This window comes from Vipera ursinii (genome assembly GCF_947247035.1).
Source record: "Vipera ursinii genome assembly, chromosome: 6".
In the NCBI taxonomy this organism is placed as follows: domain Eukaryota; kingdom Metazoa; phylum Chordata; class Lepidosauria; order Squamata; family Viperidae; genus Vipera; species Vipera ursinii.
This window is the reverse complement of record NC_139515.1, coordinates 88,213,349-88,226,032: the sequence shown is the minus strand read 5'-3', so window position 1 is coordinate 88,226,032 and position 12,684 is coordinate 88,213,349. Positions and strand designations below refer to the sequence as shown.

The 12,684-nt window shown below is 49.0% G+C and overlaps 1 protein-coding gene across 2 annotated transcripts in view; it reads right to left on the bottom strand.

The window, feature by feature from the left end:
• Positions 1-12,684, bottom strand: part of UBE2H (ubiquitin conjugating enzyme E2 H) — a 56,809-nt gene that overhangs the window by 17,780 nt on the left and 26,345 nt on the right. The gene's annotated exons all lie outside the window — the stretch shown is intronic.

The window sequence follows — 12,684 nt, the reverse complement described above, 5'->3', positions numbered from 1 at the left end:
TGCGTCGAGAGAGATGGTGGGGGAGAAAGAGAGAGAGAGAGAGGGTGGGAGGAAAAAAAAATCTAGGTTGCCACGAAACTTCCATTTGCGGAAGAAATGCACAGAGAAGGCCCCCCCCCGGGGGGGGACGGCTTCACTAAGGCAAGATGAAGGGAAGGAAAAAGGACACGAAGGAGAAGAGATAAAAGACAGAAAAAGAAAGAAGACAAGGGGAATAAGCTCATTTGCTCTGTGCAGAGAGAGCCTCAACCTGGCTCCAGAAATCTCTGGAGCAAAATGGCGGAAGCCGCAGTCCTTGGAAATGGGCCATCGGGACGGAACATCAACTGCCCGTCAAACTCACTTAGCTTTTCCTAACTCCCGAATTTCCAAACCTGGACACTCTTGAGCAATAAGAGAGAGACAATTGGCCCCGGTTCACACAGTCTAGACAGCAAGGTTTCTCAATTCTTGGCAACTTGCAAGAGGGATAAACTTGACCTCCCCAGAATTCCCCAGCCAGCAGGCCCATTGGAAAATTCTGGAGAATGAAGGCCACACGTCTTAAAGCATGCTGGCTGGGGAATTCTGGGAATGGAAGGCTACAGATCTTTAAACATTCTGGCTGGGAATCGAAGGCCACACATCTTAATGCATGCTGGCTGGGGAATTCTGGGAATTGAAGGCCACACGTCTTAAAGCATGCTGGCTGGGGAATTCTGGGAATGGAAGGCCACACGTCTTAAAGCATGCTGACTGGGGAATTCTGGGAATGGAAGGCCACACATCTTAAAGCATGCTGGCTGGGGAATTCTGGAAGTTGGCCATATATCTTTAAAACATTCTGGCTGGGGAATTCTGGGAATGGAAGGCTACAGCTCTTTAAACATTCTGGCTGGGAATTCTGGGAATTGAAGGCCACACATAAAGCATTCTGGCTGGGGAATTCTGGGAGCTGGCCATATACCTTAAAAACATTCTGGCTGGGGAATTCTGGGAACGGAAGGCCACACATCATAAAGCGTGCTGGCTGGGGAATTCTGGGAGTTGGCCATATATCTTAAAAACATTCTGGCTGGGGAATTCTGGGAATGGAAGGCTACAGCTCTTTAAACATTCTGGCTGGGAATTCTGGAAATTGAAGGCCACACATAAAGCATTCTGGCTGGGGAATTCTGGGAATGGAAGGCCACACATCATAAAGCGTGCTGGCTGGTGAATTCTGGGAGTTGGCCATATACCTTAAAAACATTCTGGCTGTGGAATTCTGGGAATGGAAGGCCACACATCATAAAGTGTGCTGGCTGGAGAATTCTGGGAACGGGAGTCAACTCATCCTACAGCCTACCACCTGGGGCATTCTGGGAGTTGAAGTCCAGCCATTTCAATGCCTGCCGGCTGTAAAAATTGTGGGAGTTGATGTCCATAGATCTCAAAGTTACCAAGGTCGAAAAACATTACTACAGTACAGTAAATAAGTCGGGTAAATTGAATTTGGCCTTCTAGCCTGCATTGGGGAGTGATATATTGGGACAACTGCCCCAAAGCTGGGATGATATGTAGTATTACTCTCTGAAGGGTGCAGATTCCAGAATTTCAAGAGCAGGGATATTCAAACGTGGCCCTTGGATGACTGGTGGACTTCCACTCCCAGAATTCCTCAGCCAGGCACGCGTGCCTGGCTGAGGAATTCTGGGAGTTGAAGTCCGCCAGTCATCCAAGGGCCACGTTTGGAGACCCCTGTTTCAAGAGAGTCCTGGCTCACTTCCATCTTCCTCAAAGCAATTCCAGGTATTTTACGAAGCTCCCCCCGGCTGATATTTCCTACCTGCCATTTCATTTTCCTATCGTGTTTTTCCCCCCCCCAACCGATTCCTGTTTCGCGCAATCGATTCCCTGACCGATTAAAAAAAAAGGCTTTTCTGCAAGAGCTTATCAGAATTCACAGAGAGCGTGAGAAAAAAAAAACACAAACAAACTGAACTGGGAAATACAAAGAGATTTGCAAAATCTCCTTTCCCTCCCCCCCCCTCCGCCCTCCGTTACCCACAGGAAAAAGTAACGCAAAAGCCCGGTTACCAACAACAACAACAACAACAACAACAAGAAAAAGCTGTTTTTGAGTCTAAAATATTCCTTTGGCCTCGAATAACCTGCTTGCAAGAAACATCGCCCCAAGCGCCGATTGTGCCAAATCTGAAACCGGGGCCTTAGCTAGACAATAGATGTGTTATTTTCAGAGACGGCCAGCTGCCGATTTCAATTTTCTTGAGACAATTCGGTGGGGAGGGAGGAGGAGGAGGAGGAGAATGCAGAAGTGCCTTAAAAAAAAAAACCCAAAATAAAAACAAGTGCTGCAAAAGACTGGTCCAAACAGGCTTTCAAGGACAGGATTGAAAGCAACAAGAGGCAAAAAGGAAACAAAAAAAACACGACAACAACAAAAAAACAACAACACCCCACACCTCTCTTTTTATCCCTGAAGTTCTGCCTAGAAATTGAACCTGGAAACAGAAAAAAAATTAACCTGGATCAGAATAAAGAAAGCTCTTCTAGCACTGATGATATTACCTAGTTGGGTCACAAAACGTCTGCAAGAAAGCAACCCAGCTCAAAGAGCACCCAGGATCCCACAGTCATCTTCCTCCTCCTCCTCCTCCTCCTCCTCCTCCTCCTCCTCCTCCACCACCACCACCACCACTCTGCAAACCCTCACACCCTTCTAACACTGATGATGTTCCCTAGTTGGGTCATGAAACGTTTGCAAGAAAACCACCCAGCTCAGAGAGGACCAGGGACCCCACAGTCATCTTCCTCCTCCTCCTCCTCCTCCTCCTCTTCCATTTCCCAAATCACCTCCCTTCTAGCCTTGATGACGTTCCCTAGTTGGGTCACGAAACATCTGCAAGAAAACAACCAAGCTCAGAGAGCACCAGGGACCCCACAGTCATCTTCCTCCTCCTCCTCCTCCTCCACCACCACCACTCCGCAAACCCTCACACCCTTCTAGCCCTGATGATGTTCCCTAGTTGGGTCACGAAACGTCTGCAAGGAAACCACCCAGCTCAGAGAGCAACAAGGAGGACCCCACAGTCCTCCTCCTCCTCTGCAAACCCCCCTCCTTTCTAGCACTGATGACATTCTCTAGTTGGGTCGTGAAACGTCTGCAAGAAAGCACCAAAGTTCAGAGCACCAAGGATCCTACAGCCCTCCTCCTCCTCCTTCTCCACCACTCCTTACATCCCCGTCCCTCCCAGCACTGATGATGTTCCCTAGTTGGGTCATGAAACGTCTGCAAGAAAACCACCCAGCTCAGAGAGCAACAAGGAGGACCCCACAGTCCTCCTCCTCCTCTGCAAACCCCCCTCCTTTCTAGCACTGATGACATTCTCTAGTTGGGTCGTGAAACGTCTGCAAGAAAGCACCAAAGTTCAGAGCACCAAGGATCCTACAGCCCTCCTCCTCCTCCTTCTCCACCACTCCTTACATCCCCGTCCCTCCCAGCACTGATGATGTTCCCTAGTTGGGTCATGAAACGTCTGCAAGGAAACAGCCAAGCTCAGAGAGCACCAGGGACCCCACAGTCCTTCCTTCCTTCCTTCTTTTTTTCTCTTTCTTTCTTTCTTCCTTCCTTCCATCTCTTCCCTTTCCTTCCCCTTCTCCTTTCCACTCCCTTCTAGCCCTGATGATGTCACCTACTTGGGTCATGAAGCGTCTGCAAGGAAACCACCCAGCTCAGAAGGCACCAAGGACCCTACAATTCTCCCCACAGAAACATCACAGCTACTCGGGGGTCCAATTCTTATCCTCCCCAACAAACAGAGCTACTAGTCAAGAATGCGCCAAGTGTCATCGAAAGCACCCAGTGGGCACACGCTGCTCTTCCCATCGCTTTCTGTTCAGACAGAAACAGCAGACTCTACTTCTAGTGTAACCAAGCTCTGATGCCATGATTGAGTCCGCTCTTGTCCTGCACCCACGATTTCAGAACCAACGTCTAGCTGGCAAGGTCCTGCATGACTTGGAAGCTGCCTCTCTCTCATTAAAATGTTCCCAAGGGAAGGATCAATCAGAAGAGAAGCTGGAAGGGACCTTGGAGGTCTTCTAGTCCAGCCCACTGCTCAAGCAGGAGACCCCCATGCCATTTCAGACTAGCGGCAGCCCAGTCTCTGCTTAAAAATCTCAAGTGATGGAGCACCCACAACTTCTGGTGGCAAGCTGTTCCACTGGTTAATTGATCTGGGATTATAGAATAACAGAGTCGGAAGGGACCTTGGAGGTCTTCTAGTCCAACCCCCTGCTCCAGCAGGAGACCCTGTACCATTCCAGACAGATGCCTGTCCAGTCTCTTCTTCTGAGTCCTACGGGAATAGGGCGGTATACAAATCCAATAAAATAAAAAAAAATAAAAAACCTCCAGTGATGGAGCACCCACAACTTCTGGAGGCAAGGTGTTCCACTGGTTAATTGTCCTCACTTTTAGGAAGTTTCTCCTTAGTTCTAGGTTGCTTCTAGTTTCCATCCGTTGCTTCTTGTCCTGCCTTCAGATGCTTTGGAGAATAGCTTGACTCCCTCTTCTTTGGGGCAGCCCCTCAAACACTGGAAAACTGCTGTCATGTCCCCCTCAGTCCCACTTTTCTCCAGACTAGCCATGCCCGATTCCTACAACCCTTCTTCATATGTTTTTGTCTCCAGCCCTTTAATCATCCTACTTGCTCTTCTCTGCACTTTTCCCAGAGTCTCAACATCTTTTTTTTTTGTAAATGTGGTGAGATCTTGCAGACCCACCAAAGGTCAGAAAAGATCTACTAGAACAGAGGTCCCCAACCTTTTGGGCGCCAGGGACCGGTTCCGTGGAGAAATCTTTTTCCACGGACCGGAGGGTGCGTGGTTTTGTGTGCTGCCTGCATCCTGCAAATGGGGCTTTGCGTGTTTGTGCGGCCCGGTTGCTGGCATGCCGCGGCCCGGTACCGGTTGACAGGCCGGGGTTGGAGACCCCTGTATTAGAAACACAGAAAGAGCGAAAACGTGACGGTGGGAAAACCCCTAGTACAGTGGTAGCTCTGTCCTCGCCTGCTTTACAACTTGTCGAATTTGATTGTCGATGTGAAAACATTGTACTTGGCCTTCGTTTAGTGCAGGGGTAGGCAACCTTGGCTCTTTTACGACTCGTGGACTTCAACTCCCAGAATTCCTGAGCCAGCCATGCTGAGGGGAAAAGGACAGGTTTCCAAGCTGAGCCATGCTGGCTCAGGAATTCTGGAAGTTGAAGTCCACCAGTCATGAAGCGGCCATAGTTCCCTCATGCTGGATCAGGACTTCTGGGAGTTGAAGTCCACGAGTCATGAGAGGCCCATAGTTACCCCATGCTGCCTCAGGAATTCTGGGAGTTGAAATCCACAAGTCATGAAGTGGCCATAGTTTCCCCATGCTGCCTCAGGAATTCTGGGAGTTGAAGTCCATGAGTCATGAAGGGGCCATAGTTCCCCCATGCTGGCTGAGGAATTCTGGGAGGTGAAGTCCACGAGTCATGAGGGGGCCATAGTTCCCTCATGCTGGCTCAGGAATTCTGGGAGTTGAACTCCACGAGTCATAAAAGAGCCAAGGTTGCCTATCTCGGTTTAATGCAAGGCCAAGAACCGGGGCGAGATTTTCACATGGAAAATGCCCCAAGAACCAAATTCGACTTCTGGTTCAACCCTTCTCCCCTGCAGTCCTCGACTTATGACAGTTCGTTTACAGCGACCGTTTGAACTTACAACAGCTCTGGAAAAAAAGTGGATTCTGACCGCTTTTCACACTTACGACCATGGAGGCGTCCCCATGGTCGCGGGATCAAAATTCAGACACTTGGCAAGCGGCTCATATTTATGACAGTTATGCAGTGTCCCTGGGGGGGATCGTGTGATCCCATTTTGGGACCTTCTGACAAGCAAAGTCAAGGGGGGGGGAAGCCAGCTTCACTTAACGACGGTGTTACTAGCTTAACAACTGCAGTGGCGAGAGAGGTCGTGAAACGGGGCAAAATTCCCCGAAATGCTTCGCTTAGCAACAGAAATGCGAGGCTGAAGTGTAGTGGTTATGCCGAGGACTCTCTTTATTTGCCGTTCAAAAACAGCAAAGCCTTGGCACAGGCCTGGCCACTTTAACCCAATCCTTCCGGCCTGGTTTTTGAAGGCCTCACACGGGTTGTGCTAAATCCCAGAAAAACAGATTTTCCATAAGACACCACAACAAGCCGTAGGCTCACACCCTACTATGGCACGATGACAAACAATGGCCCGGCTGGCGTGATTGCGGCTCCCCAACGATGAGTAAAAACCAGTATGCCCAGTTCAAATAGCCGAAGAATTAATTCGAATGGAATAAAAGTCCAACTGGAAGCCAGTTCTGGAATGTCTCCAGACACCTTGTGGCCTAGAAATGAGACACGGGTTCCTAGGATTGTGAAATGTTTACTCAGGCCTGGGTGGCACTGGCAGCTTCCAGTAGGAAGTATATGGCTTTAGGTATGATGAACAACTATTTATACTGCCCTCTCTAAGTGAAAAACAGGAAGTCTCAACAATTAAGAGGAGGTTTCCAGCAAGATTCCCCGCAGGCTTCTCCCTTTGCCGTTCCAATTTAAGTACTGCACTTAAATTATTATTGTTAATCCTGGAAAATGTCTGCTTCTCTCTCTGTCTCTCTCTCGCGCGGGCGCTCCTAATTTGGCAATTTTAAGATGGGTGGACTTCAACTCCCAGAATTCCCCAGCCAGCCTTTGAAGATGGGGTAGAGTTCAACATGCCAGGTGAGGAACTCTGGGAATTGAAGTCCGCCTCTCTTGAAGTTGCTACCCACTTACTAAGGCAATGAATCTTGGCTACTTTAAGAGGACTGGACCAACTCCCAGAATTCCCCCAGCTAGCATGTTGAAGTCCACCCATCTTCAAGGCTGGCTGGGGAATTCTGGGAGTTGGAAGTCCACCCCTCTTACAAGTTGCTATCCACTTTCTAAGGCAGTGTGGTCCCCCATCGTGGCTACTTTTAAGAGGGGTGGGCTACAATTCCCAGAATTTTCCCAGCCAGTATGTTGAAGTCCACCCATTGTCAAAGGCCGGCTGGGGAATTCTGGGAGTTGAAATCCACCCCTCTTAAAAGTTGCTATCCACTTTCTAAGTCAGTGTGGTCCCAATCTTGGCTACTTTTAAGAGGGGTGGACTACAATTCCCAGAATTCCCCAGCCAACCTTTTAAGATGGGTGGGACTTCAACATGCTGGCCGGGGGAATTCTGGGAGTTGAAGTCCACCCCTCTTAAAAGTGGCCAGGATCGGTTCACACTGACTTAGAAAGTGGACAGTTTTACTTCCTCCACCTCTGCAAGCAGCATTGTACCAACGAGGAATCAGCATGCACGTTGCCTGCACAAACGGCTTTTTATGGCAACACCACGGTGGCTGGTCTCTCCGCCATCTAAGCAAGACACATTTTGTTCAAGGCGGCAAAGGTTTCCAGCCAGAGTGAAACTGTTTTGGTTTTTTTAACACACACACACACACACACACAAACCACAATATTGGTTCCCCAAAGAAACCAACTGAAGCTAACTGTTGCAACTTGAAAAAGAAAATGAGATTAAAAAAATGAAGGAAACGGTACAGGTAGCCCTGGATTCACCACGCTTCGTTTAGTAACCGTTCAAAGTTACAAACAGCAACGAAAAATGCAACGTAGGGCTGTTTTCCAGACTTACGACTGTTGCGGCCTCAAAATTCAGATGCTTTTGACTCAATTTATGACGGTCGCTGTGCCCTGGGGGGGGGGTGTCGTGTGATCCCCTTTGGCGACCTTCCCACCACCAAAGTCAATGGGGGAAACCAGATTCACTTAACATCCATGTCATTAACCTAACAACTGCCCGTGATTCACTTAACAACTGTGGCGAGAAAGGTCACAAAATGGGGCAAAGCTCACGTAATCAATGTTTTACTTAGCAACATAAAATTTGGGCTCAACTGTAGTTGTAACCCGAGGACTAAATGAACTTCCTTCACTGGAAAATGTAGATCTGACTTGAAAGTAGCCCATGTTGAGGTAGGTGTATGTGTGCACGCATGTGCACGCACAAACATGCACATACATACATACAGAGACAGCACAAACATCAGTGCAGGAAATGATTTTTGGACATTTTGCCTTATGTCATAAAATGATTTGTGATAAGGCTTATGCCATACAATGTTGTATAAAATTTGCTACATGGTGTAATGTTTCAGTAGGCTAAAGGTTATGGGTATGAGTATTTTAGTCAGATAGTACATAGATCAAGTGGTGGTGGGGAAACAATGGCCCCTTTATAACTTGAGGAGTTCAATTCCCAGAATTCCTGAGCCGGCATGAGGGAACTATGGCCCCTTCATAACTTGAGGACTTCAACTCCCAGAATTCCTCAGTCAGCATTGGGAAACTATACTGCTAAGCTTGTAAGCCGCCCTGAGTCTTCGGAGAAGGGCGGGATATAAATGGAATTAAAATAAAAATAAAAATAAATAAATAAAACTCCCAGAATTCCTCAGCCAGCATGGGGGAACTATGGCCCCTTCATGGCTTGCGGACTTCAATTCCCAGAATTCCTCGGCCAGCATGGGGGAACTATGGCCCCTTCATAACTTGAGGACTTCAACTCCCAGAATTCCTCAGTCAGCATTGGGAGACTATGGCTCCTTCATGACTTGCGGACTTCAACTCCCAGTATTCCTGAACCAGCCTTTGGGGACCTTTTGGCCCAGGAATTCTGGGAGATGAAGTCCACAAATCATATAAAGCCGTAGTTCCCCACCTCGGATACTGATAATAGCACGGATAAATACTTAGCTCTTTTACTACGGGTAGTCCTCGACTTACGACCGTTCATTTAGTGACAGCCCTGAAAAAAAAGACTCACTATGATTTTTCACACTTGCAGCATCCCCGGTCGGGCGATCGAAGTGCAGAGGCTTGGCAACCGTCCTGTACTTACTACGGTTGGACCGTCGGAGGGTTGTGGCATCACCTCCTGTGATGCCAAGCCAACGGGGGAGGCTGGATTCGCTTAGTGATGAAATGACCCCCCCTTAACAACTAGCCGCAATTCACTTCACAACGGCGGCAAGGAAGAGCGTAAAACGGGGAGGGGAACCCACTCGACCCCCTGCGCCGCTTAGCAATGGAGATTTGGAGGCTCCGCTGCAGGTCGTAAAGCGAGGACTGCCTGTATTACGGCAGAATGCAAATGCAACCTCCGCAGGGCCGAGGCTGGCGCAACCTGGATGGCGTAACCTCCGTGATGTAAACAGGGCTTGTTTTTGTCATGTTACACGCTGGCCAAACGGGTCTTTCAGGCTTCGGCAGCAAGCCAGGCTAGGAGTGGAAAGTTTGCAAAACTCACTGTAGCAACGAAAAAAGGAAAACACACAGCACAGCACAGCACAGCACATTGTGAACATTCCTTCCACCGGAAGGAATCCTAAAAGTCCAGTAACAGGTACTCCTCAACTTACAACAGTTCATTAAGTGAAACATTCAACATTCCTTCCTTCCTTCTTCCCTTCCTTCCTTCCCAGCAAGAAAAGGTGATTTAGGACCGTTTTTCACACTTAACAACCGTTGCAGCATTTCCTCGGGGATCACATGATCAAAATCTGGACACTTGGCAACTGACTCGCATTTATGACGGTCGCAGTGTCCCGTGGGGGTGGGTGTCACGCGATCCCCTTTGGCGACCTGAACGACCAGCAAAGTCAATGGGGGAAGCCAGGCTCACTTTAACAACCGTGCGACTCGCTTAACAACCTCAGGGATTCACTTAACGATGGCGGCGATAAAGGTCGCAAAACGGGGCGCAACTCATTTAACAACCGTTTGGTTTTAGCCACAGAAATGCTGGGATCAACTTACAACCGGCAACAGTTCCTTAAGCGTTCAAAGTTACAATAGCCGCTGGGGGAAAAAAAACATGGGACTTAGGACCGTTTTTCACACCACCCGTTGCAAAATCCCTGTGGTCACGGGATCGAAATTCAGACGCTTGGCCACCGACTCCTATTTATGACGGGTGTCCCCTTTTGCGACCTTCCGACAAGCAGCCAATGGGGGAAGCTGAATTAACTTAACAACTGTGTCCCTAACTTAATAATTGCAGTATTTAATCACTTAAACAACCGGGGTAAGAAAAATCGTCAGTTGGGGGGGGATGGAAGTTCACTGAACCGTCTCATTTAGTGACAGAAATTTTGGGCTCCCTTGTGGTCGTACGTCGAGGACTGCCTGTAACGAAAAGGTCGGCTTCTGCTCTTCGCTTTGCTCAAGTACTAACAAGTACAAACTGGGCCAGACCCGGCTCAAAAACAGCCACTGTGAGATGGGCCTCGGAGTCCTAGCGGACGATCACTTGACCATGAGGCAGCCGTGTGCAGCAGCAGCCACAAAAGCTAACACAATCCTGGGTTGTACAAACAGAGGCGTACAATCAAGATCACGCGAAGTAATATTACCGCTTTATAAAAACCCGAGCGAGGCCACCGCTGGAATACAGCAGCCAATTTGGGTCTCCATATGAGAAAAAAGAGGTTGAGAGTTTGGAAAACGTGCAAAGAAGAGCAACTAGGATGATCCAAGGCCTAGAGACTAAAACATACGAAGAACGGCTGCGGGACTTGGGTTTGGCTAGTCCAGGGGTAGGCAACCTCGGCTCTTTTATGACTCGTGGACTTCAACTCCCAGAATTCCTGAGCCAGCCATGCTGAGGGGAAAGGGAGAGGTTTCCAAGCTGAGCCAGGCCGGCTCAGGAATTCTGGGAGTTGAAGTCCACCAGTCATAAAAGAGCCGAGGTTGCCTACCCCTGGCCTAGGCCTAGGCCGCTTTATGACTCGTGGACTTCAACTCCCAGAGTTCCTGAGCCAGCCATGCTGAGGGGAAAGGGAGAGGTTTCCAGGCTGAGCCAGGCTGGCTCAGGAATTCTGGGAGTTGAAGTCCACGAGTCATAAAAGAGCCGAGGTTGCCTACCCCTGGGCTAGTCTAAAGAAAAGAAGAAATAGGGGAGACATGATAGCAGCATTCTGGTATTTGGGGGGCTGCCACAAAGAAGAGGAGGGGGTCACGTTATTCTCCAAAGCACCAGAGGGCAGGACGAGAAACAACAGTTGGAAATTGACCAAAGAGAGAAGCAACCTGGAATTAAGGAGAAACTTCCTGACAGTGAGGATGATTATCCGGTGGAACACCTTGCCACTAGAAGTTTTGAGTGCTTCATCCTGGATGTTTTTAAGAAGAGGCTAGACACAGTCACTAGTCTGAGATGGTATAGGTTGTCCTGCTTGAGGAGGGGGCTGGACTAGAAGACCTCCAGGGTCCCTTCCAGCTCTTATTTCATTCCAGGGTGGACGATCTTTCTACGTTTTTCCACCTGGCCAAGCCAAGGTGCGATTCAGCGTTAAATGAAAAACAAGCTTGCGCGGGAAGTCTATGAAGAACCTGGGTCAACACCGTCATGCTTGAAAGAGCCATAAATAATCGGAAGAGAATGAAAAGAATGTGCCAGGACAACCCACGGCATCAACAAATGCAGAAGTAGGCCGACGAGAGAAAAATACAGGCAGTCCTCAACTTACAACAGTTCGCTTAGCGACCGTTTGAAGTTACAACGCCACGGGGGAAAAAAGTGACTTAGGACCTTTCCCCCCCCACACACACACTTACGACCTTTGCAGCATCCCCATGGGTCAAAATCCGGATGCTTGGCAACCGACTCCTACTTAAGACGGTCGCAGCGTCCTGGGGTGTGTGTGTCATGTGCGATTCCCCTTTTGCGACCTTCTGACCAACAAAGTCAACAGAGGAAAGCCAGATTCACTGAACAGTTGTGTTTGTTACCAACTTCACAACTACAGCGATTCATTTTGCAACGGTGGCCGGGAAGGGGATAAAACGGGGCAAAACTGAATTAAAAGCGGTCTCACTTAGCAACAAAAATGTTGGGCGCAATTCTGATCGTCAAGTCGGAGGACTAGCTGGATTACACTTTTCCGCCTACTAAGGAAGGATCCCCCTGTAATTCTGGAGGTCCACTTCTCCTCCCACAGTTTCCATCAGTCCCCCTTGAGAAGATGGCATAGGTTCTCCTGCTTGAGCAGGGGGCTGGACTAGAAGACCTCTAAGGTCCCTTCCAGCTTCTATTCAATTCTAGGATCTGTTCTCCAAAGCACCAGAAGGCAGGGACAAGCAGCAACGGATGGAAACCAATCAAGGAGAAGCAACCTAGAAATGAGGAGAAATTTCCTGAAAGCGAGGACAATTAACTGCTTGCCTCCAGAGGTTGTGGATGCTCCAACATTGGCGGCTTTAAAGAAGAGGCTGGACAGCCATTTGTCTGAATGGTACAGGGCAGGGGTAGGCAACCTCGGCTCTTTTATGACTCCTGGACTTCAACTCCCAGAATTCCTGAGCCAGCCATGCTGAGGGGAAATGGAGAGGTTTCCAAGCTGAGCCGTGCTGGCTCAGGAATTCTGGGAGTTGAAGTCCAGGAGTCATAAAACAGCCAAGGTTGCCTACCCCTGGTATAGGGTCTCCTGGCTGAGCAGGGGGTTGGACTAGAAGGCCTCCGAGGTCCCTTCGAAGCCTATGATTCTATGTTTATTCAACACAACGCCCATATCTCCACAAAGCCGGAGGTCAACAGAGCTGTG